We start from the raw sequence: 27,387 nt of genomic DNA, 5'->3' as shown, positions 1-27,387 counted from the left end.
TCAGTTACCTTGGTGTGAACAGTGGTCCAGATATCTGCCTGATAGTGTGTGCGTTTGAGAAGTAGACATACACACAGCAACACTCTCTTTACCGAAGCTTATCCCTTATATTCAAGTTCATCGTCACCTGACGATATATATATACAACCAATATAAACAACATTCCTCCAGACCATAGTACACCCACAATACATATATCACACACATAAAACAAAATATTACCATAAGTAAGGTAATAAAATAGATTTCAAAAGTACACATGAAATGAACAGCACAGGTAAACATTAAACAGTCCAGTAAACAATAAGCAGCTTGCTGTCCGACTGACAGGACCTCAATGGTATCAGGGTATTCACAGCCTGAGGGACGAAGCTGTTACCCAGTTTAGGAGTCCTAGTCCTGCTGCTCCTGTACTTCCTCCCTGATGGTAGTGTGTCGAAAAGATTGAGGGATGGGTGGTAGGGATCCTCAATAATACTTTGGTTCCTCTGTATACAACGTTCACAGTAAATGGAGGGCAGAGGTTAATTATCCTTTCTGGGAAAAAAAAACCTCATTGTTACCAAACTACAGCTTGGGGGAGCTTGCTAAGCACAAGTTGCTTGCCGTATTTTCTAAAAGAGTGACAACACTCCAGAAATATTACCCATTAGCTGTAATTTGCATTGATCACTTCTTGTGGTCAATCACTGACAATGGCACGCTCATGGATTAGGGCTGGTGACTCCCCAAGTTATCAAGTCCCCCCAGGTCCGTGGATCCTGGGATCCATGGCGGGAGGCACGAGGGTCAGATGTCCATGTAAGTCCAGAGTTTGAGGCCTAGAGTTCAGGGTCCTGTGATCAGTGAATCCTGGATCAATAGTGAAGATCGAAGCCCAGAAGTTGGTGAATGTGGACTTTGAGGCCCAATGTTTGAAGCCCCTAAGTTAGTGTGTTTGGGACAGGAAAGCCTGTTATTTGTGAGTCTGCAAGTCTACTAGGAGAAGTCAGAGCCCCAGTCTCTACGATTAGTAAGTTCACTGGAGGCTGGAGGCCTGGAGGTAGGCAGTCACGGGTGGCCTGTCGTGTGTGTGAGGGGATGGGTGGCTGAGAGAGAGGAAGGGGCTTGTTTCGCTGCTGTTGTGTGTTGTTGCTTGTGTTGTTCTGCTGAACATTGTGGAGATGCTGTGTGAGTGTTGTAATGTGCGCTGATACTTGCGGGCTGCCCCCAGTGCATTCTTAGACTGTGTTGTTTGTTAACACAGATGACACATTACATGGTATGTTTCAATGTACGTGACACAAAATGATGCTGGTGATATTGTGATGAGAGATGCAGAGATGGCAGAGGAACTGAATGCGTATTTTGCATCAGCCTTCACAGTGAGGTTTCTGCAGTGAAAACTATGACTGGGAAGGTGCTCAGGAAGCTTAATGGTCTGAGGATGGAATCTCCTGGACCTGATGGAATGCACCCTCAGGTTCTGAAGGACGTAGCTGTAGAGATTGCAGAGGAATTAACGATGATCTTTCAAGAATCGATAGATTCTGGCATTGTACCGGATGACTGGAAAATTGCAAATGTTACTCCGCTGTTTAAGGGTGGGAGGCAGCCGAAAGGAAACTATCGACCTGTTAGCCTGACATCGGTGGTAGGGAAGTTGTTGGAATCGATTGTCAAGGATGAGATTACGGAGTATCTGGAGGCACGTGACAGGATAGGCCAAAGGAAAATGGTTTCCTGAAAGGAAAATCCTGCCTGACAAACCTACTGCAATTCTTTGAGAAAATTACAAGCAGGATAGACAAAGGAGATGTAGTAGATGTGGTGTATTTGGATTTTCAGAAGGCTTTTGACAAGGTGCCACACATGAGGCTGCTTAGGCAACATAAGAGCTCATGGAATTACGGGGAAGTTACTAGCATGGGTGGAGCATTGGCCGGTTGGCAGAAAACAGGGAGCGGAAATAAAGGGATCCTATTCTGGCTGGCTGACAGTTACCAGTGGAGTTCCACAGGGATCAGTGTTGGGACCGCTACTTTTTATGATGTATGTCAATGATTTGGACTACAGAATTAATGAATTTGTGGCTAAATTTACCGATGATACAAAGATTGGTGAAGGAGCAGGTAGTGTTGAGGAAACAGGGACCCTGCAGAGAGACTTGGATAGTTTAGGGCAATGGGCAAAGAAGTGACAAATAAAATACAATGTTGGAAACTGTATGGTCATGCACTTTGGTGGAAGAAATAAACAGGCAGATTGTTATTTAGATGGGGAAAGAATTCAAAATGCAGAGATGCAAAGGGACTTGAGAGTCCTTGTGCAAGATACCCTAAAGATTAACCTCCAGGTTGAGTCAGTTGTGAAGAAGGAGAATGCAATGTTGGCATTCATTTCTAGAGGTATAGAATATAAGAGCAGGGATGTGATGTTGAGGTTCTATAAGGTACTCAATTGAATTGAATTGAATTTTGATTTATTGTCATTTAAAAGCCACAACTGCAATGCAGTTAAAAAATGAAACAACATTCCTCCAGAATGATATCACAAAAGCACATGACAAAACAGACTACACCAGAAAATCCACATAACATTTGGCAATCCCCAATCCAGAGTCCGGAGAGGCTGCTGCGTATTAATATCGCGCTACCGTCTAGCACGTTCCCCAGGAAGGAGCTCCAAATCCAACAGACAAAACAAGACTACCCAGACACACCGTCAGGAGACCAACTCTACCACCCAACAAACCAAAAACTGAAGCTACAAGACCTACACAAAACCAAATAGTTACATATAGTTATAGTTAACATATAGTTACAACAGTGCAAACAATTCCATAATAAATAAAAAAAAAACACCATGGGCGCAGTAAAAATAGTCCAAAGATGTTAAAAGATTATAAGTTTGAAAGAAACCACCACAAAGTTTGCACAAGTCCCCAGGGTCCTGATAGACTCATCGTCCCACGCAGGTGGCAGAAGGGAATACCCCTGCTATGGACTTCCATGGCACCGCCAGACTCAACCTCGCAGACGTAGCACGCAGTGAAAGCACCGCTGGACCCAGCCTCGCAGATGCAGCACACAGTAAAAGTGCCCCGACCGCAGTGGACTCGAGTCCGTTCAACCTCCAAGCCTCCGACCATCCCCTCCGGCACAGCCTCTCTGAGCACCAACCTCTGCCGAGCGCACTACAACGCCCCCACCACCGGCCATTGGCAACGCGACCCCGAGGACTGGGGGCCTGTTCTTCCCAGCAGAGACCTGGACCTCACAACAGCAGCAGCAACGAAGAAGGCCTTCCTGGAGATTTCCAGATGTTCCTCTGTGCTCCCACGTCCATTTTTCATCAGATTAGGATTGTGCACGCCACCCCACTTGACAAATAACAGATATCAACCCCAGAGAGGCCGCTGCAAACCGCATTGCACCGCCATTTTGAAGCAACATGACAGATGCAAGATCTCAAGAGACCACACTTGGAGTATTGTGTGCAGTTTTGGTCTCCTTATTTTAGAAAGGGTATACTGACATTCGAGAGGGTTCAGAGAAGATTTACAAGAATGATTCTAGGGGTGAAAGGGTTACCATATGAGGAACGTCTGGCAGCTCTTGGGCTGTATTCCCTGGAGTTCAGGAGAATGAGGGGGGATCTCATAGAAGCATTCTGAATGTTAAAAGGCCTGAACAGATTAGATATGACAATGTTATTTCGCACGGTAGGGGATTCTAGGACAAGAGGGCATGACTTCAGGATTGAAGGATGTCCGTTTAGAACTGAGATGTGGAGAAGTTACTTTAGACAGAGGGTGGTAAATCTGTAGAATTTGTTGCCACAAGCAGCTGTGGAGGCCAAGTCATTGGGTGCATTTAAGGCAGAGATAGATAGGTTCTTGATTAGCCAGGGCATCAAAGGGTATGGGGTGAGGGCAGGGGAGTGGGGATGATTGGAAGAATTGAATCAGCCTGTGATTAAATGGTGGAACGGAACTGATGGGCCAAATGGCCTACTTCTGCTCCTATATCTTATGGTCTTATAAATAACTGAATCTCAATCTGTAATGCTGTTGCATAATCTACAAGAGATGCAAAAGGCACTATAGAAATGATAGTCCTGCTCTTCTGCTGTCCAGTCACGTGGGTGAATTGGTGTTTTGAAATATATTTTGCATGTGACACTGCTACACATGGCTTATTTATAGAGTAAGAACTGGTCACATCACCGTGTCGACAATATATCCTTCTCAAGTGCAATCATTTTCCACAAAAAGGATTTCATCACAATCTAGTAGTTCAAAGGTCATACTCTTCACTACTGGTGCTAACTTGAAGTGACTTCTATTTCTTTGAATTCTGACTTCTGTCTATTTTATCCTCTCTGTCTTTGACTGGTCTGCCATTTATCCATATGCCCAAGCCTTGATCCATTCTCTTACCATTCATTTCAAGAGGGCTAAATTATAAAAGCAAAGCTGTAATGCTGGGGCTTTATAAGGCATTGGTCAGAGCACACTTATAGTATTGTGAGTAGTTTTGCACCCCATAGAATGGGTTGGTGTTGGAGAGGGTCAAGAGAAGGTTCATGAGAATTATCCCAGGAATGAAGGGGTTAACGCAGAATGAGCATTTGCTGGCTCTGGGCCTGTACTCTCTGGAGTTCAGAAGAATGACGGAGAATCTCATTGAAATCTATCGAGTATTGAAAGGCCTAGTTAGAGTGGCAGTGGAGAGGATGTTTTCTATAATGAGGGAGTCTAGGACCAGAGGGCACAGCCTCAGAAGAAAAGGATGCCTCTTTGTCACAGAGCTGAAGAAAAATTTCTTTAGCCAGAGGGTGGTGAATCTATGGAATTCATTGCCACAGACATCTGTACTGAAAGGCCGAGATGGAGTGGCTGTGGAGAGGATGTTTCCAGTATAGTGGGGAGTCCAGGTCCAGAGGGCACAGCCTCAGAACACAAGGACATCCTTTACAAGCAAAGCCAAGGAGGAACGTCTTTGGGCAGAGTGTGGTGAATCCGTGGATTCTGTTGCCAGGGATGGCTGTGGAGGCCAGGTCATTAGGTATACTGAAAATGGAGATTAATAGGTCTTAATTATTAAGGGTGTCATAGGTTACGGGGAGAAGGCAGGAAAATAGCATTGAGGGATAATAAATTAGCCATGATGGAATGGCGGAGCAGACGTGATAGGCTAAGTGCCCTAATTCTGCTCTATACAGTATCTTATGGTCCATGGCACCAAGGATTATGCCAGTAATCACAAATTTCCTTCCTTACTGTTCTCTCACTTCCCACTTCCCCCCTTTTCACAATTCTTTGGTTAGAACATTCTGACCATACGTCACTCTCTATGAGTGTGACGTCACTCTCTGTTTGATACGCCCAATGGCCTCAAATTGCCAGTTCTCATGAAAAGCCCCATTTTCTCATTCTCATTCAACTCTGTGCAGAGTGTTGGGTTTCTGTAGGTGGTGTGAATTTAATTCAGACTGCAGATGTGGGAAGTATAATAACAATTTTGAGAAAGCTTTAGGCTTTAATTCCAAAAGTACCAGTGATTAAATCATTCAGTTACTCAAAGAACGCCATGTGTCCATTTCCTGTATGATATGGTGTTTATGTCGAGAATACACAAAACCAAGACTGTGGCTGGGAGAAAATTAACAGTCCTCACAAGCTAACCACAAAATTTACAAGTTACAGACACATGGACCACCATCGCTGGGCATCTGAAACTTACATGTTTCACAATTGTACCTTGCCCAACTGAACTTTACAATCAATAGGTATTTTTAGTAGTTACTAAGGTAAGTTAAAAAAGGAGACAGCGAGTTCTTACACAACAAGCTCCTAAAAGCAGCAACATGTTTCGGACCTGCTGAGTGCGGACTAAATATTGCCCAAAGGCATTGGTGAGAACTGCTATTAGCAGTGTGGACGAATGGAGGGATCTTAGGGTGGGTTAGTAGGTTTTCAGCTGATACAAAGTATGGTGGTGTCATGGAGAGTGTAGAAGATTACAATGCGATGTTACAAGGTTGCAGGGCTGGGCCAAGAAGAGGCAGATGCAGTCAAAGCAGAAAAGTGTGAAGTGATACGTTCTGGAAGGTTGAATGTGAAGACAGAAGACTGGGTTAATGGCAGGATTCTGAGCAGTGTGGAGCAACAGAGGGATCTTGGGGTCCATGTCCATAGTTGATTGGGTTGCTAAGAAGGCATACGGTGTGTTGCTCTTCACTAGTTGGGGGATTGAATTCAAGAGCTGTGAGGTAATGTTGCAGTTCCACAAAACCACTGTTAGACCACACTGTGCTCAGTTCTAGTAATCTCATTCTAGGGAAGATGTGGAAGCTTTAGAGAGGGTGCAGAGAAGGATTCATCATATCCATTGAGCTGTACCGCAACGAGATCGCACTGAGGGTGCCCTGGAAGTAATCCTGTTTATCCCCTCTGCCATCTTATTCCTAACTGAATATTTAACCCATGAATGCTACTTCACTTTTTTGTATTTTTTCTACTGTTTTTAATTTAACAATTTAATTAACGTATATATACTTAATATAATTGACTTACTTATTTTTTCTCTCTGTTATCATGTACTGCTGACACTAAGATAACAAGTTTCATGACATGTTCCGGTGATACTAAACCTGATTCTCATTCTGATTTACCAGGATGCTGCCTGAACTAACAGGCGTCCTTATGAGGGAAGGTTGAGCAGGCCAGGGCTTTTTACTTCAGAATGAAGGAGGATGAAAGGCAAATTGATAGTTGTATAAGATTACAAAAAACATAGAGTGGCAACCAGCGCCTTTTTGCCCAGGGTGGCAATGACTATTTGAAAGATCATACTTTTAAGGTGATTGGAGGAAAATGTAGGGGAATATTAGAGGTAGCTTTTTTTACAGGAGGAGTGGTAAGTGCATGAAATGCCTTGACAGAGGTGCTGATAGGGGCAGATATATTAGTGACATTTAAGAAAATCTTGGATAGAAACACGGATGAAAGAAAATTGGAGGGGTATATGGGGGGGGGGGTTAGGGTAGATTAAGCTTGGAGCAGGTTAAATGGTCGATACGATATCAAGGGCCAAGGGGCCTGTACTGTACTGCACTGTTCTATGAAATAAAGAATGGAAACTTTAATGCCTATCTGAGACAATTTTTTTTCAAAATGTCTCATCGTAACAGAGGCTCCTCTGTCAGTCCAGCACTCCATTGGTAGAGAGCAGGAGTGGCCAGCCTTCCAGCCCTTGGATAGTCCTCTGCTAGGTGAGTGGGACCACCCCTATCGGCTGTGGACACCAGGCCACGGGGACCAGATGATTTCAGTAGCGTGGGCGTCCCCTGTGCTGCCTGGCACTGCGTGGGATCTTCCAGTGTGGTCAAAGTCTTCATGATTGATCTGGAACTGATCTGACAATTTTGTAAACATAGCACATAGTGAGAGTAAATGTTAAGCTCAGCACCATGTGTTGACCGGTCTGGCAATATGCTAATAATGCTTTGGCGCGCTCACTAGATTCATAGTCAAGTTTGTGACTTCCTTTAGAGATCTAGGCTGGGTGGTCCATTGCAAATGTTACTTCACTCAAACGTTTCTGTATTACTAACTTTATTCTGCTCTCAGTGACTGATGATGATAACAATAGCATCCAACTCTCTCGGAGGATAATGGGTATGAGCTATTGATGGTCCAAGCCTGGGCAGAAGATATGGAGATCCTGGAATGACCATTCGTCAAGATACCCCTCTTGGACTCACCGGTGTAGTCCAAAGGAAAGTGAAGCAATACACTTGGCACCAGCTTGACTGCAGGAGCTGCCAGAGGTAGCTCTCCCGAGACCGCCCACAAGGCAGTGGGGCTGTTTACCGATAGCTGGGGATCTGGTTCACGAGCACGTAGACGTGCCCACACTCTGGTGAGCCTGCATGCTACGTGTGCAGGGGCCAGTCATCCTCAGCGTCCTCTGCAGTTCAGCCTGAGTCCGAAAGGAGTTCAGTTTCTGAGCGTCACCAGCGAGGAGGCACCACCTGAGGCTTGCTGTTGGAGAGGCTGTGTACTGGCAGGGAGAGACTTAAACATTCAGCTCTCCTTTTCGCAAGACTGCTGGCCAACAGTGGAAGCTGAAAGTGAGAGTGAAAAGCACTACCCACTACACTACCACAGTAGCCGCATCACAGCATACTAAACCCAGAAATATTCGATGCTGTCAATTTGCAAAGCATCGGTTCTGCAAAAATGACCCTCTTAGGGGTCTTTAGTTTACAAGCCAATCTTTTCTTCATGTGTCAAGAAATAGTCCCAAATGCAGCTAGCAGTTGTCTCTGTGGAGAAGTACAAGTGTTGGCATATCACCTGTCTGTGAGGATCTGAAGATAATTCCTGGGATTTACCTGTGTTGTATCAGGTGTTGTTGGCCCAGCTTTAGACTCCTTCCAAGTGCATGCCCAGAATCAGGTTTACTTTCACACAAAATGTTGGAGCAAATCAGCAGGTCAGGCAGCACCTATAGAGATGTTGTACCTCACTGCCTGTCCTGGGGTTGGAGGATGAGTAGGAGGAAAGAATGTGCGTATTTTACTGCTGTTGTTTTCTTACTTGTGTTCTGTGTTGTTCTGCTGAACATTGTGGGTGTGCTACATTCATGCTGGAACATGTGGCAGCACTTGCCGACTGTCACCAGCACATCCTTAGTTTCTGCTAGCTGTTAACACAAGCAGTGCATTTCACTGTATGTTTTGATGCATGTGGGATAAATAACTCCGAATCTGAATCGAAGCCTAAACCTGAAATCGCTCTGTCCTTCAAGCAGAGATTTTTCTGACGTCTACTTGTGCCATTTCAGCAATTTCCTTTTTGTGACAGTCCCATTTCTCCTTGGCAACATCACAAAAGCATTACAGTTTCACATGTTTCATGAAGAAATACATAGATGTAGATTTTCTTTTCAGTTCCTGTTTAATTGTGGGGTTAACACAAGTGATTGCTTTTCTTTGTTGAGACTGTTGTCTTGGCAACTGGTTTCCATTGGCAAATAAAAATACAAACTTGTGAGGTCAGGCCGGAACTGTGTCTGGGAATGGCAGGGAGCTCCACCTTTTGATATGACATATTAGAATGCCAGATTGTAGTTCGCTGATCAGTAAACCTCTGAACACACAGTGTATCAGATCCGTATTCTGGGCTGAAGCTTGTGGGCATCAAATTATTGACTACAGGAGAAAGAAATCGGAAGACCACAAGCCAGTCCACATTAGGGAATTAGAAGCGGAGAGGGTCAGTAACTTTAAATTCCTTGCTGTTATTCCTTCAGAAGATCTGTCCTAGGACAGATTTGTAAGTCCCTTCACAAAGAAGGCACAGCAGTGCATTTGCTTTCTTAGAAGTTAGTGCAAATTCAGAGTTTCACCTAAAACTTTGACAAACTTCTATAATGCACAGTGGAGAGTATCCTGACTAGTGGCATCATGGTCTGGTATGGAAACACCAATGCTCAAGAGCAGAATGGGGTACAAAATGCGTTGGATACAGCTTAGTCTATCATAGGAAAAGCCCTCCCTGCCATTGAGCACATCTAGAAGGAGCGCCACCACAGGGAAGCATCATCCATTATCAAGGATTGCTCCACCTGGACCAAAGATCAAAGTTCAAAGCAAATTCATTTTCAAAGTACATATACATCACTGTAAACAACCCTGAGATTCATTTTCTTGTGGGCATATCCAGTAAATCCAAGAAAAAAACAATAGAACAATGAAAGACTGCACACAACAGGGCAGATGCACCGCCAATATGCAAAAGACAACAACAACAACAAACAAACAAACAAACAAATAAATAAATACATTCATACATAGATAGATAGATGGATAGATAGATAAATAAATAAATAAATAAATAAATAAATAAATAGATGATATTGGGAAGATGAAATGAAGAGTCCTTGAAACTGAGTACATAAGCTGTGGGTACATTTCCGTGATGGGATGAGGGAATATGAGTGAAGTTATCCCCTCTGATTCAAGAGCCTGATGGTCAAGGGCTAACAACTGTTCCCAAACCTGGTGGTGTGGGCTGAGGCTCTTGTATCTTCTTCCTGATGGCAGCAGTGACAGAAGAGCATGGCCAGGATGGTGGGGGTCCTAAGTAATGGATGCTGCATTCCTGGGTAGATGTGCTCAATAGTGGGGAGGGCTTTACCCATTAAGGACTGGGCTGTATCCATTACTTTTTGTAGGATTTTCCATTCAAGGGCATTGATGTTTCCATAGGATGCAACCGGTCAATATACTCTCCACGACACATCTATAGAAATTTGTTAAAGTCTTAAATGTCATGCTGAATCTTCACAAAGTTCTAAGGAAGTAGAGACACTGGTCTGCTTTCTTTGTAATGGTATCTACGTGCTGGGCGCAGGTCAGATCCTCTGAAATGATAACACCGAGGAATTTAAAGCTGCTAGCCTGCTCCACCTCTGATCCTCCAATGAGCACTGGCTCATGAACCTCCATTTTCCTCCTCTTGTAGTCAATAACCAGCTCCTCGGTCTTCCTGATGTTGAGCGAGAGGCTGCTGTTGTGGTACCACCCAGCCTGATTTTCAATCACCCTCCTATATGCCAGTTCGTCACTACCTTTGGTTCAGCCAATGACAACTGTCACTAGCATCACAGCCATAAGTATAACGTGAGCGGATCAGGGAGCTGAACACACAGTTGTGGTGCACCTGTGCTGATGCTGATTGGAAAGGTGTTTTTGCCAATCCAAACTGACCGGAGTCTATAAGTAAGGAAATCAAGGATCCAGTTGCAGGAGGAGGCATTGAAGGCAAGGGCTTGTGGTTTGGACTACGCTTACTTCTCACTACTGCCACTGGGAAGGCAGTACAGGAGCCTTAGGTATCACAACAACAGGTTCAGGACCAGTTATTACCCTTCACCATAAGGCTCCTGAACCAACATGGATAATTTCAACACTTAACTGTTCGTTGAACACAACCTGTAGATTCACTTTCAAGTCTTCTACAACTCACGATCTCAGTCTTATTTAATTGTATTACTTGTTTATTTTTGTATTTGCCCCTCTTGTCTTTTTTTTTGCACATTGCTTGTTTGCCCATCTTTGTGTGTGGCTTTTCATTGGCTCTGCTGTGTTTCTTTGTTCTGCTGTGAATGCCTGCAAGAAAATGAATCTCAGGGTAGTGTATGGTGACGTATATGTACATTGGTGATAAATCTACTTTGAAATTTGAGCTTCAAACATAGTGGGCCTGACTGATTAAAGAGGATGTTGCGGCTCTGGTCATGATCCTAAAATGTCTCATTTGAGGGTCAATGATATACAAGAGTCTACCCAATGCAGGTTCCATGATGGCCTTTACAGCGACTTGGGAATATTGGAAGCTGAAGGAAGAACTGATAGAGGTTATTAAATTTTGAGAGGGTTACGGTCATTGGACACACAAAGTGCCTAATAAAGTGGCCACTGAGTGTCTGTTGGAGGTTCTCTGCTACTGTAGCCAATCCACTTCAAGGTTCAACGTGTTGTGCATTTAGAGATACTCTCCTAATCTCCTGCACACCACTGTTGTGATACGTGGTTATTTGAGTTACTGTCGCCTTCCTGTCAGCTTGAACCAGTCCGGCCATTATCGATTCCATTATATTACTTTGTTTTACTGTAAATGCTTGAAAGATGTTGAATCTTAGGGTAGCATATGGTGAATATGTATGTTTTGATGATAAATTTACTTTGAAATTTGAACTTTGACTAAATGCCAAGGTATCAAACTGCCTGAGCTCACTCCACAGTTTAGTTAACTATATATGCCCTCTGAAGTAAAATCAGTCTCGTAATACCTGAAATACAAGACCTAATTTGTGCACAGCTATACCCCATTATGTGTTGTCAGTGACGTCACTTGCATCACTTGGAGAAACTTGAAACATTGACCTTCCCTCTACTAATGCAGCCTGCCCTGATGAGTTCCTCCAGTGGTTCTGTTTCATTCTGCTCCACATTCCAGTCTCTGCCATCTTTTGGGTTACCAAGAAACCTTTGTTCTTCTTCAATATAACACTTCTGCATAAAACACTGGCAGGAATCTTGGTTTGTTCGTCTCAATGGTCTCTGCAGCACTGCCTCAGAAAAAGAGTAGACTAGACGTTCTGGAGTGGAGATTCAATCGATCATCTTCAGAGGTAGAGATGAATGCTACCCACACTCCATTGTCTGTAGATCTCAGCATAGCAGCAGTCACCTTACACCTATTAGCTGCCTTTCCACTGCCCCCCTCCATGTTGAGGGAGTAGTGGGGGATCTTAATCTCTGGTTGAGGGGATATTACAGGGACAGGCCTGGGCCATCTTACAGTCATGGAACAACGTTCTCATCCCAACTGGTCCATGCCAACCAAGTTTCCATTCTAAACTGGTCCCATTTACCTGCACTGGGCCCATATCCCTCTAAACCCTTCTTATCCATGTACCTGTCCAAGTGTATTTTTGATGTTAATACACCTGCCTCAACCGTTTCCTCTGGAAGCTCATTTCATATGCTGACCACCCTCTGGATGACAAAGTTGACCCTAAGGTTCCTATTAAATCTTTCCCCTCTCACCTGAAATCCGTGCTCTCTTGTTGTTGATTCCCCAGCCCTGGGGAAAAGGACAGTATGTGTATTCTCCTTTTCTATGCTTCCCCTTATTTTATACAGCTCTAAGGTCACCCCTCATTCTCCTACAGTCCAGTGAATTAACACCCAGCCTGCTTAATAATCTTTCAAAACTTAGTTTCATGGGTTCCAACAACTTCCTCATATTTCTCTGTTGCACTATTTCCAGTATTAATGCAACTCTCCTGTAGCAGAGTGGCCAAAGCTGGACAAAATAGTCCGAATGCCGTATCATCAATATCAGGTACTACTTCAACATAACACCATAACTTCCATTCTCAGTGCCCTGACTGGCAAAATCCAGTGTGCCAACATCTACTTCATATCAACACCAAGGGGAAAAGTTATGAACAGAAAGGTCTGCGAACAGCCACCAACTGCAGAGAGAGAGACATTTATTATTGCTGCACATCTGTTTCTGGGAAAGTGTGCTGTGCCCATTGGCTAATACAACGCCATGTTCCAACTGCACTGGTCATAACCACAAGACATTCTGGCTTCTTCCCCCTTCCTTTCCAATGCTAATGAAGAATCACAGCCCGAAACATCGGCTGTTTGTTCCTTTCTACAGATGCCGCCTGACCTAAGTTCCTCCAGAACGTTGCATATGTCATGAAGTGCATTGTGACTTCTTCAAAAGGTTCAGTGTCAGCCCTTGATATCCAAGTCAGCCCTTCCATCAGAGTGAGGTGAGAAGGTGGGAGAAGTGTGCTGAGACAAGCGGATTGGTATGGTGGGAGAGACTGGAGCACAGCCCCAGGGAGTCTGGAAATTATGAGAAGCGGAGGGCTGTATTACATCTAGAGAGAGGGCGGAGCAGTGAGCTGGATTTTTCTGGCTAAAGAAAGAAATTTCTTCACTCTGAGAAGGAAATCACTACCCAAGGAGTGGCAGATGTTGAGTCACTGAATGAATTGAACAATGAGATTGGTATATTTTTGGATACCATGTGGATCGGACCAGACAGATGTTACTGAATGGTTGAACAAACACAAGGGGCGTATACCCTATTTCTATTGATTAGAGTTATTTTACAGGGCTATAGGAAGGGAGTGAAGCGATGGGAGCATATTTCAAATTGTTCTGTCAGATACCTCTTCTGAACAAAGACCCAAGAGATTCTGCACATGCTAGAAAACTGGAACAAAGTGCCCAAAATGCTGAAGGAGCCCAGCAGGTCAGGGAGCATCCACGGAGGGAAGAAGTGTCTCGGTCCACGACGTCAACTGTTCATTCCCCTCCATAGATGCTGTCTGACCTGCTGTGTTGCTCCAGCATTTTGTGTGCGTTTCTTCTAAAATAGAGTATGGTTGTGCTCCTACAAAGTTTACAGAGGATCTCAGTGAAACTTATCAAATATTGGAAGGCCTAGATAGAGCTGATGTGGAGAGGAAATCTCCAAAAGTGGGAGAGTCTAGGACCAGAGGGCATAGCATCAGTATAGAGGATGTCAAATTAGAACAGAAATGAGGAGGAATTTTTTCAACCAGAGGGTGATGAATCTCTTAGAATTGAAAGTTCAAATCAAAAGTTATTACAGAGTATATACATGTCACCACATACAACACTGAGATTCTTTTTCTGCGGGCATACTGAGCAAATCTATAGAACTGTAAACAATGGACAACAAACTGCAAATGTAGATACAAATAAATAGCAATAAATAATGAGCATGAAGTAACAGGATAAAAGAATCCTTAAACGAGTGTAGTTATTTCTTTTTGTTCTAGAGCCTGATGGTTGAGGGGTAATAACTGTTGTTGGACTTGGTGGTGTGCCTCCTAAGGCACTTGTACCTTCTATCTGATGGCAGCAGTGAGAAAAGAGCATGACCTGGCTGGTGAGGAGCTTTGATGCTGAACGCTGTCTTTCTACAGCAATATTTCATGTAGACATGCTTTTGCTTGTGATGTACTGGGCTGAATCCATTACCTTTTATAGGACTTTACACTCCAAGGTATTGGTGTTCCCATACCAGGCCATCATGCAGACTCCTGAGGGAATAGAGGTGCCGTTGTGCTTTCTTTGTAATTATACGTATATGATGGGTCCAGGACAAGTCCTCTTAGATAGTGACACCCAGTAATTAAATTCACTGACCCTCTCCACATTCAGCTGTGGAGGGTATATTTAAAGTGGAGCTTGATGGATTCTTGATTACAAAGGGTGTCAAAGGTTATGTGGAGAAGGCGTTAGAATGGGGTTGAGGTGGAAAATAAATCAGCCACGATCGGAGTGGTGGAGCAGACTTGACGGGTCAAATGGCCGAATTTTGCTTTTATGTCTTATGCTTTATGGTCAATGGAGTGTGTGTTTGTGTACGATGAATGAAAATGATGGTTTATCCTTGAAAGTCAGAACCTCCCCGGGTTACTGGATCACTGACGGTATTTACAAAGGAAGCTGATAACTTATTGGAAGACCAGGGAATTGAAAGGTGTGGAAGACTGGCACAATACAGGCCTTTTGCCCCACAGTGACTGTGCCAACCGTGGTGCCAGTCCAAATTAACCCCATCTGCTTTCCCATGGTCCGTCCTCTCTCTATTCCCTGCCTATTCATGTGCCTGGCCAAATTCCCTTTGGATCTCATTCCACCACTGGTCATGCATTCCAGGTGTCTACCAGTGTCTATAAAGCAGACTTACCTCCTAAATCTCATTTAAACTTTACCCTTTTTGGCTAAAAACTATGCCCTGTAGTGTTTGACATTTCCAACCTGGGGGGGGGGGGGGGGGGGGGAAAAGGCCCATTGAATATCCTATCTATGCCCTCAGCCTTCAAGGAAGGGAAGGATCAATACTTATATGAACTCTTCTAACAGCTAATTCTCTTTAATTCAGAGAACATCCTGGTGTACTTCTGCACCCTCTCCAAAGTCTCCACATCCTTCCTGTACGCACAGTGCTGCAAATTTTGCCTGACTAGAGTTTTATACAGGTGCAAAATGACTTGCCGATACTCAGCATCCCAATCAATAAAGTTAAACTTACTTTCTTTATCTCCAGCAGTTTTTTCAATTGCCGATTTATTTTTTTGGAGATACAGCACAGTAAGAGGTTCTTCCAGCCGAACAAACCTGTGCTGTCCAAATTACATGCTTGTGAACAATTACAATCCAATAACAAACAAGAGAAAATCAGCAGATAACTAGACCGCCAAGCAACACACTCAAAACTCAGCAGGCCAGGCAGCATCTATGGAAACGTGTACAGTTGACATTTCGGGCCAGGACCATCAGGATTGAAGAGCAAGAGATGAGTAGTCAGAGTTAGAAAGTGGAGGGGGGCAGGAAAGGACAAAGGTGAAACCAAGGAGGTAAGAGGGGTGAAGTAAAGAGCTAGGAAATTGAATGGTGCAAGAGCTATGGGGCTGGAGAAGGAGTAATCCATCGGAGAGGAGGAAAAGCCATGGAAGAAAGAAAAGGGGGAGGAGCACCAGAGGGAGGCGATGGGCAGGTAAAGAGATAAGGTGAGAGAGGGAATGGGAATGGGGAATGGTGAAGGAGGGGGCATTACCGGAAGTTTGAGAAATCAGTGTTCATGTTATCAGATTGGAGACTACCCAGATGGAATATAAGGTGTTGCTCCTCCAATCTGAGTGTGGCCTCATTGCAAAAGTAGAGGAGACTATGGACAGATATACCAGAATGAGAATGGGAAGAGGAATTAAAATGGGTAGCCACTGGGAGGTCCTGCTTTTTCTGGCAGATGAAGTGTAGATGCTCAGTGCGGTGGTCTCCAATCTACGTCAGGTCTCACTGATATACAGGAGACCACGGCAGGAGCACTAGATACAGTAAACGACCCCAACAGACCCACGGGTGAAGTGTTGCCTTGCCTGGAAGGACTGCTGGGGGCCCTGAATGGTAGTGAGGGTGATGTGTATGGACAGGTGTAGAACTTGTTCCGCTTGCAAGGATAAGTACCCAGGAGGGATCAGTGGGGAGGAGTGAATGGACAATGGAGTTACATAGAGACCGATCCCTGCAGAAAGCAGAAAGTGGGAGGGGGCTGTGTTTGGTGGTGGGATCCTGTTGGAAATGGCAGAAGTTATGGAGAATTATGTTCTGGATACTGTGGCTGGTGGAGTAGTAGGTGAGGACAAGAGGAATCCTATCCCCGGTAGGGTGGCTGGAGGATGGGGTAAGAGAAGACATGTGTGAAATGGAAGAGATGCAGTTGAAGACAACATTTATGCTAGAGGAAGGGAAGCTCCTTTTTTTTGAAGAAGGAGGAGATCTTCATTCTGGAATGAAAAGCCTCATCCTGAGAGCAGATGCGGTGGAGGTGGAGGGATTGAGAGAGGGGATGGTGTTTTTACAAGAAACGGGGTGGAAAGAGGTATAGTCCAGGTAGCTGTGAGCGTCAGTAAGTTTATAATAGATACCTGTAGAATCTGTAGATAAGCCGTCACCAGAGATAGACAGAGAGATCGAGGAAGGGAAGGGAGGTGTCAGAAATGGACCAGGTAAATTTGAGGACAGGGTGGAGTTGGAAGCAAATTTGATTAAATTAATGAGCTCCACATGAATTCTGGAAGCAGCACCAATGCAGTCGTCGATGTAGCGTAGGAGAAGCTGGGAGTGATCCCAGTGTAGTTTGGAACATAGACCGTTCAATGTAGCCGACAAAAGGACAGGCATAGCTGAGACCCATGTGAGTGCCTGTGGCTACACCTTTTGTTTGAAGAAAGTGGGAGGAGGAAAAAGAGAAATTATTGAGAGTGGAGACAAGTTCCACCAGACGGTGGAAAGTGATGGTGGATGGGAACTTGTTGGGTCTGGTGTCCAGAAAGAAACGGCGAGCTTTGAGGCCTTCCTGGTGGGGGATGGAGATGTATCAGGACTAGACATCCATAGTGAAAATCAAGTGCTCAGGCCCAGAGAACTTGAGATCATTGAAAGAATCAAGAGCAAGTAAAGTGTCATGGATGTAGGTAGGAAGGAGCTGAACCAGGGGGATGACACTGAGTCAAGGTATGCAGATATGAGTTCAGTGGGGCAGGAACAAACAGAAACAATGGGTCTACCTGGATAGGCAGGTTTGTGGATCTTGGGTTAGGGTTAGGGAGGTAGAAACAGGAGGTGCAGGGTAAGGTTGGAGGCAGTGGATGGGAGATCCCCAGAGTTAATCAGGTCAATGATGGTGCGGGAGACAATGGCCTGGTGTTCCTTAGTGGGCCCTGCTCGAGGGGCAAGTGAGAGGAGGTGTCTCAGTTGTCGCCTGGCCTCAGCAAGGTAGAGGTCAGTCCGCTAGAGAAAAGCACCCCTTATCTGCGGGTTTGATAGTCAGGTTGGGATTAGCGTGGAGAGAGTGGAGAGTAGTGTGTTCAGAAGGAGTGAGGTTGGAATTGGAGGGAGGAGTGGTGTAGTTGAGACAGTTGAGGTCCCATCGGCATTTGGCAATGAAACTGACCAGAGTGGGGTATCCAGGAAGAGGAAGAGAGTTGAAGATGGGAGAAGTGTTTTCAGTGTGGGGTCAAGAGTCTTTGCCAAAGAAGCAGGCTCGGAGACGGAGGCAGCCGAAGAAAAGCTCAGCGTCATGGCGGGTGCAGAACTCACTGAGGTGTGGGCGCAGGGGGACAAAGGGGAGGCTCTTTCTGAGGACAGCACACATACTGCCTCAGAAAGGGGAAGGTCAGAAGGAATGGTGAAGACCCAGCATGGATGAGAGCTGGGATCAGAGGGGGGAAGGGAGTTGGTAATGTTAGAGGAGAGGGGAGGGTTGGGGTGTTCAGGAAAGGTGGGATGAGAGGAAGATGGAGCCTCCGAGGACCCAAGAGCTGGCAGTGAGACCTGAGACACGGGATTGCAGAGTGGTGGCGGGGGAAGGGGAGACGGGGGTGTTAGCGGCAGAATATAAAGTCCTGGCGTGGAAGTACTGTCGGCCAAGGCTGGAGTCGGAGTTGGAGGTCATGCAATCGGCACCTTGAAGGTGGCTGAGGTTGTCGGAAGCTGCACTGATGGCGGTACAGTCCGGGTTCTGAATCTGCTCGGGATCATTAGAACCGTGGAGCCTAATAATCTATATGTCTTTGGGCTGTGTGAGGAAACTGGCCAGGTCGTGGGGAGTATATATGAACTCCTCACAGACAGTGGAGAAAGTGCATCAGATTGCTGGTACTGTAATAGCATTAAACTAACCATGCCACCTCTGTGTTGTCCTACTAGAGGAGGAGATGATGCCGTATGAATACCGGAGCAGGCTTGAAGGGACTAGCAACATACTTCTGCTCTTATTTTATTTTTGCTATTGGTTATCACTGTCTAGACTGAGCCCTGAAGGAAAAACCCTTCTGTGTACCACAAGATGAGTAATCACTTTTAGGATGAAACAAAAGTGGGTGAGGAGAGAAGTCGCATTTTGCACCTTTGGTCTCTGTAAGCTTCAGCACCATAGCTAGCTTCCGATAAGTAACAGGTAAGAGATTTCTCACTCTGTGGAGCCCCGCACCTGAGCAACCACACATCACTCTGCATGTCTGATGTACAGTTGATGTCCAGGAAAAAGAACTGGTAGTGCTGAAATGTTTAGTCAGCACCCAGATAAGCAATCTGCAACATCTTTCATAGATGCCAAATGACCTGACAATGTAGGAACATGGCAAAATAGGTGCAGGAGCAAGCAATATGTCCCTTCAAGCCTGTTCTGCAAAGTGGGGCCACTCCTCCATTTCTATATCATATCTCTGCTCTCCACACATACCCTTAATATCTGCAGATCCTTCTCCTTAATAATAATGACCTCAACAGCCTGTTATAGTAGAGAACTCCACGTATTCACTGCAAATATGTTTGACTACCTGCCGTGTTCTTTCACGTTAACTGTAACAAGACTTCCCGCATTCTGTTTTATTTCTACTTTGTACTCCCTTAACTGTCTTGAGGCCAGCATGGTGGAAGAGAGGTTACTGTAACACTTCACAGTGCCAGCTGTAAGAACGGAGTGTGATTCCGCCACTATCTCTAAGGAGCTTGTAGGCTCTCCCGGAGACCTTTAGGCCCCAGTTATTGATGAAGTCCCTCCCCTTCCAACCCACATTGTTAATGGAGACCATCCTCTCCAGCCTGAGAACCTTGATTAAGATGCAAGACTTCAGAGAACTTACAAACTGGCAGCCTTGCCTCCATCACCTTGGTCATTGATGAAGACTTTTTGAACGAGGGAAACTCTGAACTGCTGATAGACATCTCCTTTCTTTTCCAATATCATTGAAGGAAGATACTCATCCAGACTTAGGTCATGGATGTCCTTCCTCGTCTAATCCCAATCTAGGTCACTACCATTGCTAAAGAATCCACATTCATTAATAAAGATCATTGGTGAGGACACTTTCCACCAAACCATCATAAGCAGGAACCCCTCCTCCAGATCACAGCACTGATAAGACAGCCCATTTCACACCCCGATGGCTTCCCTTCAAGTGCCCAGTCATTGAGGAAGAAAATTCCTTTCAGGCCTAGGGCCTTGATAACCTCCCATCGAGGCCCAGTCGTGACAAAGAACAACCTCTCCAGATGCAGAATGGATACATCACCCCAAAGTGTAGGTTTTCTCAATCTAGTCCCTTCAATCAATGATGAAAACATCCAGGCACTAATCATTATTGGAAGGGTAATATCCTTCTAGGTCCATAAGCTGACATCCAGTCTACTCTGCAAGCTATAACTACTGCTGAAAGTCATCAGGACACAGGATATCACCTTTAGGCCCATTTACCTGGAGATATCCTATGTTCCATGAGCTCCACACAGGATGACATCATTAACTGAACCTTCCCCTCCTGGCCTTCTTTAATGAAGGGCCTTGTCTTTGGGTCCTGATAAATCTCCCTGAAACTGGTGAAGGCGAACCCCTCAGAGGGGATTCGTTGGAAGAGACATTCTTCCAGGGCCAAAGAATTGATGAAGAACCTTCCACTCAATGTCCCGATTATTGTTGAAAACGTAGTTGTCGATAATTGATGATGCCTGCCTCCTCCAAAATCGGCGGTAGGAGATGACTTTATCATTGTTAAGACCGTTTCCATGAGAACAGATTTTTTAATGATCCTCCACTTGAAGCCCCAATACCAGTCTCTAAAATCCCTGGCTTCATCGATGAACCCCACTATCCCCCCAGCCCAAGCATTTAATTAATCTCTCCCCAATTTACTTCCCCATCTGCCAATCCTTAAATTATCCACCAATAGAAACAGATGTTTTTATGTCCCCTATCTAACCCCATCATGATCATGAACCCTTCCAATAAATCCCGTTTCACACACTGCCTATTTCATTCTTGGTTATTTAATGAACGGTCTAAATTCCCCAACTTCCCCAGTGAGATTCAGTCACATGGACAGGTACGTCATTCTACGACTAATGCAATTAAGCCATCTAGCTACTAAACTCACTGGTCCATAACATCCAGCTTAACCAAATTAAAACGAGAGCAGTCACCGTTAGCAACACACACAAAATGCTGGAGGAACTCCGTAGGCCAGGCAGCATCTATGAGTAAACAGTCAGTGTTTTGGGCCGAGCATTTTGTGTGTGTTGCTTTGGATTTCCAGAGATTTTCTTGTGTTTGGGACTCATTAGATCATCCGGTTTTGGATAACCTGCTCTTTCTTACATTATAATCGAATGGAGGAGCAGGCTTGTTGGGCTGAAGAGCCTAATTTTGCTCCTATATCTTATGAAATTTCCTCTCTGTAGAAAGACCATTTCTACTTACCGTCTCTTCTTTTTTTCCCTGTCTGTGTACAGTCATGCCTGCTGACCCAAGTTCCAGTAAGGCAGAACCATAGTGCAAAACCTAACGTTGACTGATCTTATCTCCCATATAATCTTACCCTGTCACAGAAATTCCATTTCTTCTACTCATTGCCCCCCTCCACCTTTCCTGCTACCTACATTAAGCTGTTCCTCTCCACAGGTATGACGAAGGGTCTAGCATCTGAAGCATTTATCGTTTTCCACTTTCTCAGATCATGATAGACTCTTGACCTCATAATAGATTTCTTTATGGCCTTTTTATCTGTCTGCACTGTATTTTGTCTATAATCTGTAACACTTCATTCGGCATTATGTTACTGTTTCCCCTTGTACTACCACAATGGACTATTGAAATGAAATTATCTGCATGGATGGCATGCAAAGCAAAGTTTTTCACTGTATCTAATTATATCCATACTAGGGAGTCCCACACCTTATAATTAACAACATGTTATCCTGACACAAGAAGCTTAATGTGCTGGTAAAGTGGCAAAGAGAATGGAATTTAAGTTATTTTCGATGTCCTATCACTCAAATTCCCTTTGTTCCTCACACTTTTAATCTTACTGAAAATTAACATGAACATCTTTCTTTCCTAGATCTGAAGGGATGCAAACATGGAAGTTCGACATTCTTCATCCCAAGCTGCCTGACTTGCTGATTTTTGTCAGGTTTCCAACATATGCAAAGTTCTTTTTTTTTGTCGAAAGGGCAAAGTCTGCTGATGTCTCAAAAATTGAAGATCAACAAAGGAAATCGATGAAACCAAAGACTGATCAATTACACAAAAGGGCAGCAGCTGCCACGTAAAGTACCGTCAAAGGGTTGGTGTTCACTGTTGGACAAAATAAGGCTTACGACAGCATTAGGTGAGTCACAAAGGGACTTAGTGATAGTGGCCTCATTTCTGGTAACGTCTAGACAGTGTTTAAAGAAATTAAACATGCAAAAAGTGAATACAGTTTCAGTGAAGATATACAACCATTGGCCACTTTATTGGGTGCACCTATACTCCTACTTGCTATTGCAAATATCTAATCAGCCAAACATGTCACAGTAACTCCATGCACAAAACTATGCAGACATTATTGAGAGGTTTCTTTGTCATTCAGACCAAACATCAGAATGGGTAGAAACATGATAGAAATGACTTTGACTACGAGATGATGGTTGGTGCCAGACAGGGTGGTCTGGGTATCTCAGAAATGGCTGTGACATCCATGCACAGCAGTCTCTAGAGTTTACTGAGAATGATGTGGAAGACAAAAAAAAAACATCCAGTGAGCGGCAGTTGTGTGGGCAAAAAATGCCTTGTTAGTGGGAGAGGTCAGAGGAGAATGACCAGACTGGTTCAAGCTGACAGGAAGGTGACAGTAACTCAAATAACCACACACCACATAACAGTGATGTGCAGAATAGCCCCTCGGAATGCAGCATGTTGAACCTCGAAGGGGATGGGACGCAACAGAAGAAGAGCACAAACATGTACTTGCTGGCTACTTTGTTAGGTACAGAAGTGATTGTCAATGCTAGTATCAGAGAAGCACCAGTATCCCAGCACTCCGTACAAAACAGTGGTTAGATCCCAAGCAGCTGCCTGACAGAGGACTCTCTCTGATCACTGGGTTATTCCCAGAGATATCGAGTCACAGAAAAATTCAGCACAGGAACAGATCCGTCATCCCATCCAGTCCACACTGAAACATTTAAACGGTGACTCCTTTGTTTGCATCTATGGAAACAGCTCTATTTACATCTTACATGTCTTTATTTTTCCCTTTCAGGGTTCTTCTGAAGACCCTGACCTGGAGATACACACTGACTTCAGTTCTTTGCAGGAATGGGACCCGTTCTCGGGGTTTCAGGACTGGCCGTTGTTCGGCACACCAAGGGTTCGGCCTGAGAGTCCGGCTCGAATTTGGAAGCCTAAGATCTCAGGGCACTGGAGATGGGTGGATGGGAGATGGGTGTCACAGCAGGAGACTCGTGTGTCGGAGAATCTATTGCTGTGGGCCCGAAGACTCAGGATCTTAGCGATCTTCAGGCACAGAGCTCGAAAAAAGCGATGTAATGGACTTTTAACATCATAAACCCGCAAGTTGTTTGTTATGTCTCCCCGCTGGCTGGGAAAATGGGGACATCTTCTCCCTTATTAGGGAGAGAGGGAGCCAGTGGTATGTCGAATGTCGGGTGAAATGCAAAGTCTCTGTGGTAACTGCAAGTCTGTGCCTTTGCACACGATGAGTGCTCGGTGGCAGTGACAATGCTTGCTTTTTTTTGCCGGTGGGGGGGAGAGGGGATTGTTGCTTGCTGCCAGTTACACATGGAGGGGAAAGGGAGCTGGGGGGGCTTTGGGATTCTTACGTTTAACTGTCATTCATTCTTTGGGGCACTTCTCCATTTTTGTGGATGTTTGTGAAGAAAAAGCATTTCAGGATGTATATTATATACATTTCTTTGATCCTTTGAACCATTGAACTTTGAACTGCCTTCTCCGTTCACCCTGCACCCAGACCATAGCCATCCATACCCCTACCATCCATGTACCTATCCAAACTTCCCTTAATCATTGAAACTGAGCTTTCATGCACCACTTGCGTTGGCAGCTCATTCCTCACTCACCAGCCTCTGAGAGAAGAAATTTCCCCTGATGTTCCCCTTAAATTTTTCAACTTTCAGCCATAACACATAACTTAGTTCCACCCGACCTCAGTGAAAAAGCCTGCTTGCATTTATCCTATCTAGACATCTCATACAGTCATTTTTTATAACCTCTATCAAATATCCACTCAGTCTGCTACATTCCAAGAAATAAGCCCCTAACCTATTCAATCTTTCCTTATAACTCAGGTCCTTCAGTCCTGGCAACATCCTTGTAAGTTTTCACTGTGCTCTTACTTACATCTTTCCTGTAAGTAGGTGACCAAAACTGTACACAATTCTCCAAATTGGGTATCAACAACATCGTTCACAACTTCAACATCCTATCTCCTGTATTCATACTTTAATGTAAAAGGCCGATGTGCCATAGGCTTTCTTTATGGCCTTCTCTACCTGTGATGCCACTTTCAATGAATTATGGACTCCCAATGAATTCCCAGATCCCTTTGTTCTAGCACACTCCTCAGTGCCCTACCCTGGTTTGTCCTACCGAAGTGCAACACCTCACTCTTGAAGATGTCCTGGATACCATGGAGGCTAGTGCCCAGGATGGAGCCAACTAAGTTTACAGCTCTGCAGCTTAGTTTGACCATGTGCAGCAGTCCCACCCCCTCCCCATACCAGATGGCGATGCAGCCAGTTAGAACGCACTCCACATTACATCTTTAAATGCAAAGTGTTCCCAGACTCAAACTTCTGTCTCCTGCTCTGCTCATTCCCTAATAGGAGATCAAGTATTGCACACCCTCTCATTGGGACTTCTATGTACGATTTAAGAAACTTTCCTGAACTCAGTTGACAAACTCTATCCTATCTCATCCTTTTACAGTATGGAAGCCCCAGTCAATATGTGAAAAGTTAACATCACTGTATGTTCTTCCTAGTTCTGGCCTCACTAGCACGTGGTATGGGTAGCAATCCTGAGATCACAACCCTGGACCTTTAGCTTAGCATCTAACTCCCTGAGGTCACTTTACAGAAACTTGTCAATTTTCCTACTTTTGTCATTGGTACCTACATGGACCACGACCTCTGGCTGCTCATCCTCTCACATAAGAATGCATAAAGATGGACATCAAGTGCAGCTGGAAGATCACCTGCTCTATCAAAGACGCCCTCTGGTCTGCCAGAAATTTGTCAGTCTGCCAGCAGGTCGAGGTGTCCGTGATGAACGTTGCCAACTGGCACAATCCCGGCTGTGGGAGTACATGATAGAGACGCACTGATGCTTGGTGGAGCCACGGAAAGTGGTCAGTGGAGGAGGAGCTCAATACAGGGCTTGTCCACTACTGAACAGGGAGAGGCCGGGTTGGCTGAGGAAGGCCCTCAATTATCACAGTAGTGTATCACCCCAGGGGACCACATGAGTGACAACAGTCCTAAGGAATGTAACAAAACACTACTTAATGCATTGGCTGTGAACGTAAGAATGAAAAGACATTGCCCAGTTTAAATATTTTTTAGTTTTGATACTTAACAATCAGTGGTTAGATCATACATAAGAGTACTGGTCTGAATCCCAATGCACAAATGAACATCTGACACATATGGTCAGTGGAGTTGAGAAAGTGAGATTAAAATAACATCACAATAAAAAAAAACTATCCTTACATTTCTATGTAGCATCTTTTGGGATGTCAAAATATTCCAATCCAGTACATTCCAACAGCATTTAGTACTTAATCAAAGTTCATAGTTCAACATAAATTTATTATCAAAGTATATATATGTAACCATATACAAAATTGAGGTTCATTTTCTTGCGGGCATTCACAGTAAGTGCTAGGAAACACAACACAATCAACGAAAGACCACACAGCCAATGTGCAAAAGTCAAGAAGATGTGCAAATACAAAAAGAAAAAAAAAAAATAAATAAATAAGACATAAATGTTGAGAACATGAAATGATGAATCAGAAAGATAGGCAGGAAGGCAGAGGAGGAAGGGCGGAGCTCCTGCTTAGAGATGAGATCAGGGTGATTGTGAGAGACAATATAAGACCTACAGAGCAGAATGTTGAGTCCATCTGGGTAGAGATTAAGAATAGTAAAGGGAAAAAAAAATCGCTGGTAGGAGTTGTCTATAGGCCACCTAATAAAAGTACTGCAGTGGCAGAGGTGATTAACCAAGAAATAACTGCGGCTTGTAAGAACGGAACTGCAGTTGTCATGGGGATTTTAACTTCCATGTAGATTGGGTGAATCAGGTTGGTCAAGGAAGTCTTGAGGACTTCATAGAATGCTTCCATGATGGCTCTCTTGAGCAGCAAGTTAGTGAACCTAGAAGGGAAAATGCTTTCTTAGATCTAGTCCTGTGCAATGAGACAGGTAAGATTAATGATCTTGTAGTCAGGGATCCTCTTGGAAAGAGTGATCATAGTGTGATTGAATTTTGCATACAGATGGAGGATGAATTAGTTAGATCTAAACTAGTGTACTATGCTTGAACAAGGGAAACTACAACGGGATGAGGGAGGGGTTGGCTAATGTGGATTGGGAGCACAGGCTATTTGGTAGCACTGTTGAGGAACAGTGGAATACTTCCAAAGAGATTTTTCACAGTGCTCGACAAAAGTATATTCCAGTCAAGAGTAAGGACAGTAAGTGTGGGGAGAGCCAGCCTTGGATAACTAAGGAAGTAAAAGATAGAATCAAATTAAAAGCTCATATGTACAAAGTCGCAAAGAGTAGTGGGAGAATGGAGGATTGGAAAACCTTAAAAAGCAAGAGAACAACTAAACAGGAAATAAGGAAAGGGAAGATAGAGTGTGAAAGTAAATTAGCACAAAATATAAAAACAGATATCAAAAGTTTTCACAAATATATAAAGCGGAAGAGGGTGGCTAAAGTCAACATAGGTCCCTTGGAAGGCAAGAAGGGGAAATTGATATTGGGTGATAAGGAAATGGCTGAGGCATTGAATGACAATTTTGTGTCGATCTACATGGTGGAGGACATGTCTAATATGCCAAAGAAGGATGTTATGGACAAAATGGGAGGTGAGAATCTTGATAAAATCACTGTCACTAAAGAGATAGTGATGAGCAAACTAGAGGGCCTGAAGGTAGATAAGTCCCCTGGTCCTGATGGGATGCATCCCAGGGTGCTGAAGGAATTGGCGGAGGTTATAGAAGACGCTTTGGTAATCATTTATCAAAACTCTCTAGACACTGGGCAGGTCCCGGCAGATTGGAAGACAGCAAATGTCACAGGATGTAGGCAAAAGACGGGCAACCATAGGCCAGTTGGCTTAACACCTGTAGTCGGGAAAATGCTTGAAGCTGTCATTAAGGAAGAAATAGCGAA

General features: G+C 44.4%; 2 long non-coding RNA genes across 3 annotated transcripts in view; one reads left to right on the top strand and one right to left on the bottom strand.

The window, feature by feature from the left end:
- LOC132406422 (uncharacterized) overlaps positions 1–23,695 on the top strand; it is a 40,753-nt gene extending 17,058 nt beyond the window's left edge. For both annotated transcript variants that reach the window (XR_009516164.1, XR_009516163.1), the window contains 2 exons: positions 22,020–22,289; positions 23,205–23,695. This is a non-coding gene — a long non-coding RNA (uncharacterized LOC132406422). The remainder of the gene's footprint in view (positions 1–22,019; positions 22,290–23,204) is intronic.
- Positions 1–27,387, bottom strand: part of LOC132406421 (uncharacterized) — a 143,645-nt gene that overhangs the window by 55,460 nt on the left and 60,798 nt on the right. The window lies entirely within an intron of this gene.

The sequence above is a fragment of the Hypanus sabinus genome, chromosome 16, assembly GCF_030144855.1.
Source record: "Hypanus sabinus isolate sHypSab1 chromosome 16, sHypSab1.hap1, whole genome shotgun sequence".
NCBI lineage: Eukaryota > Metazoa > Chordata > Chondrichthyes > Myliobatiformes > Dasyatidae > Hypanus > Hypanus sabinus.
This window is presented reverse-complemented; position numbering and strand designations above follow the sequence as displayed.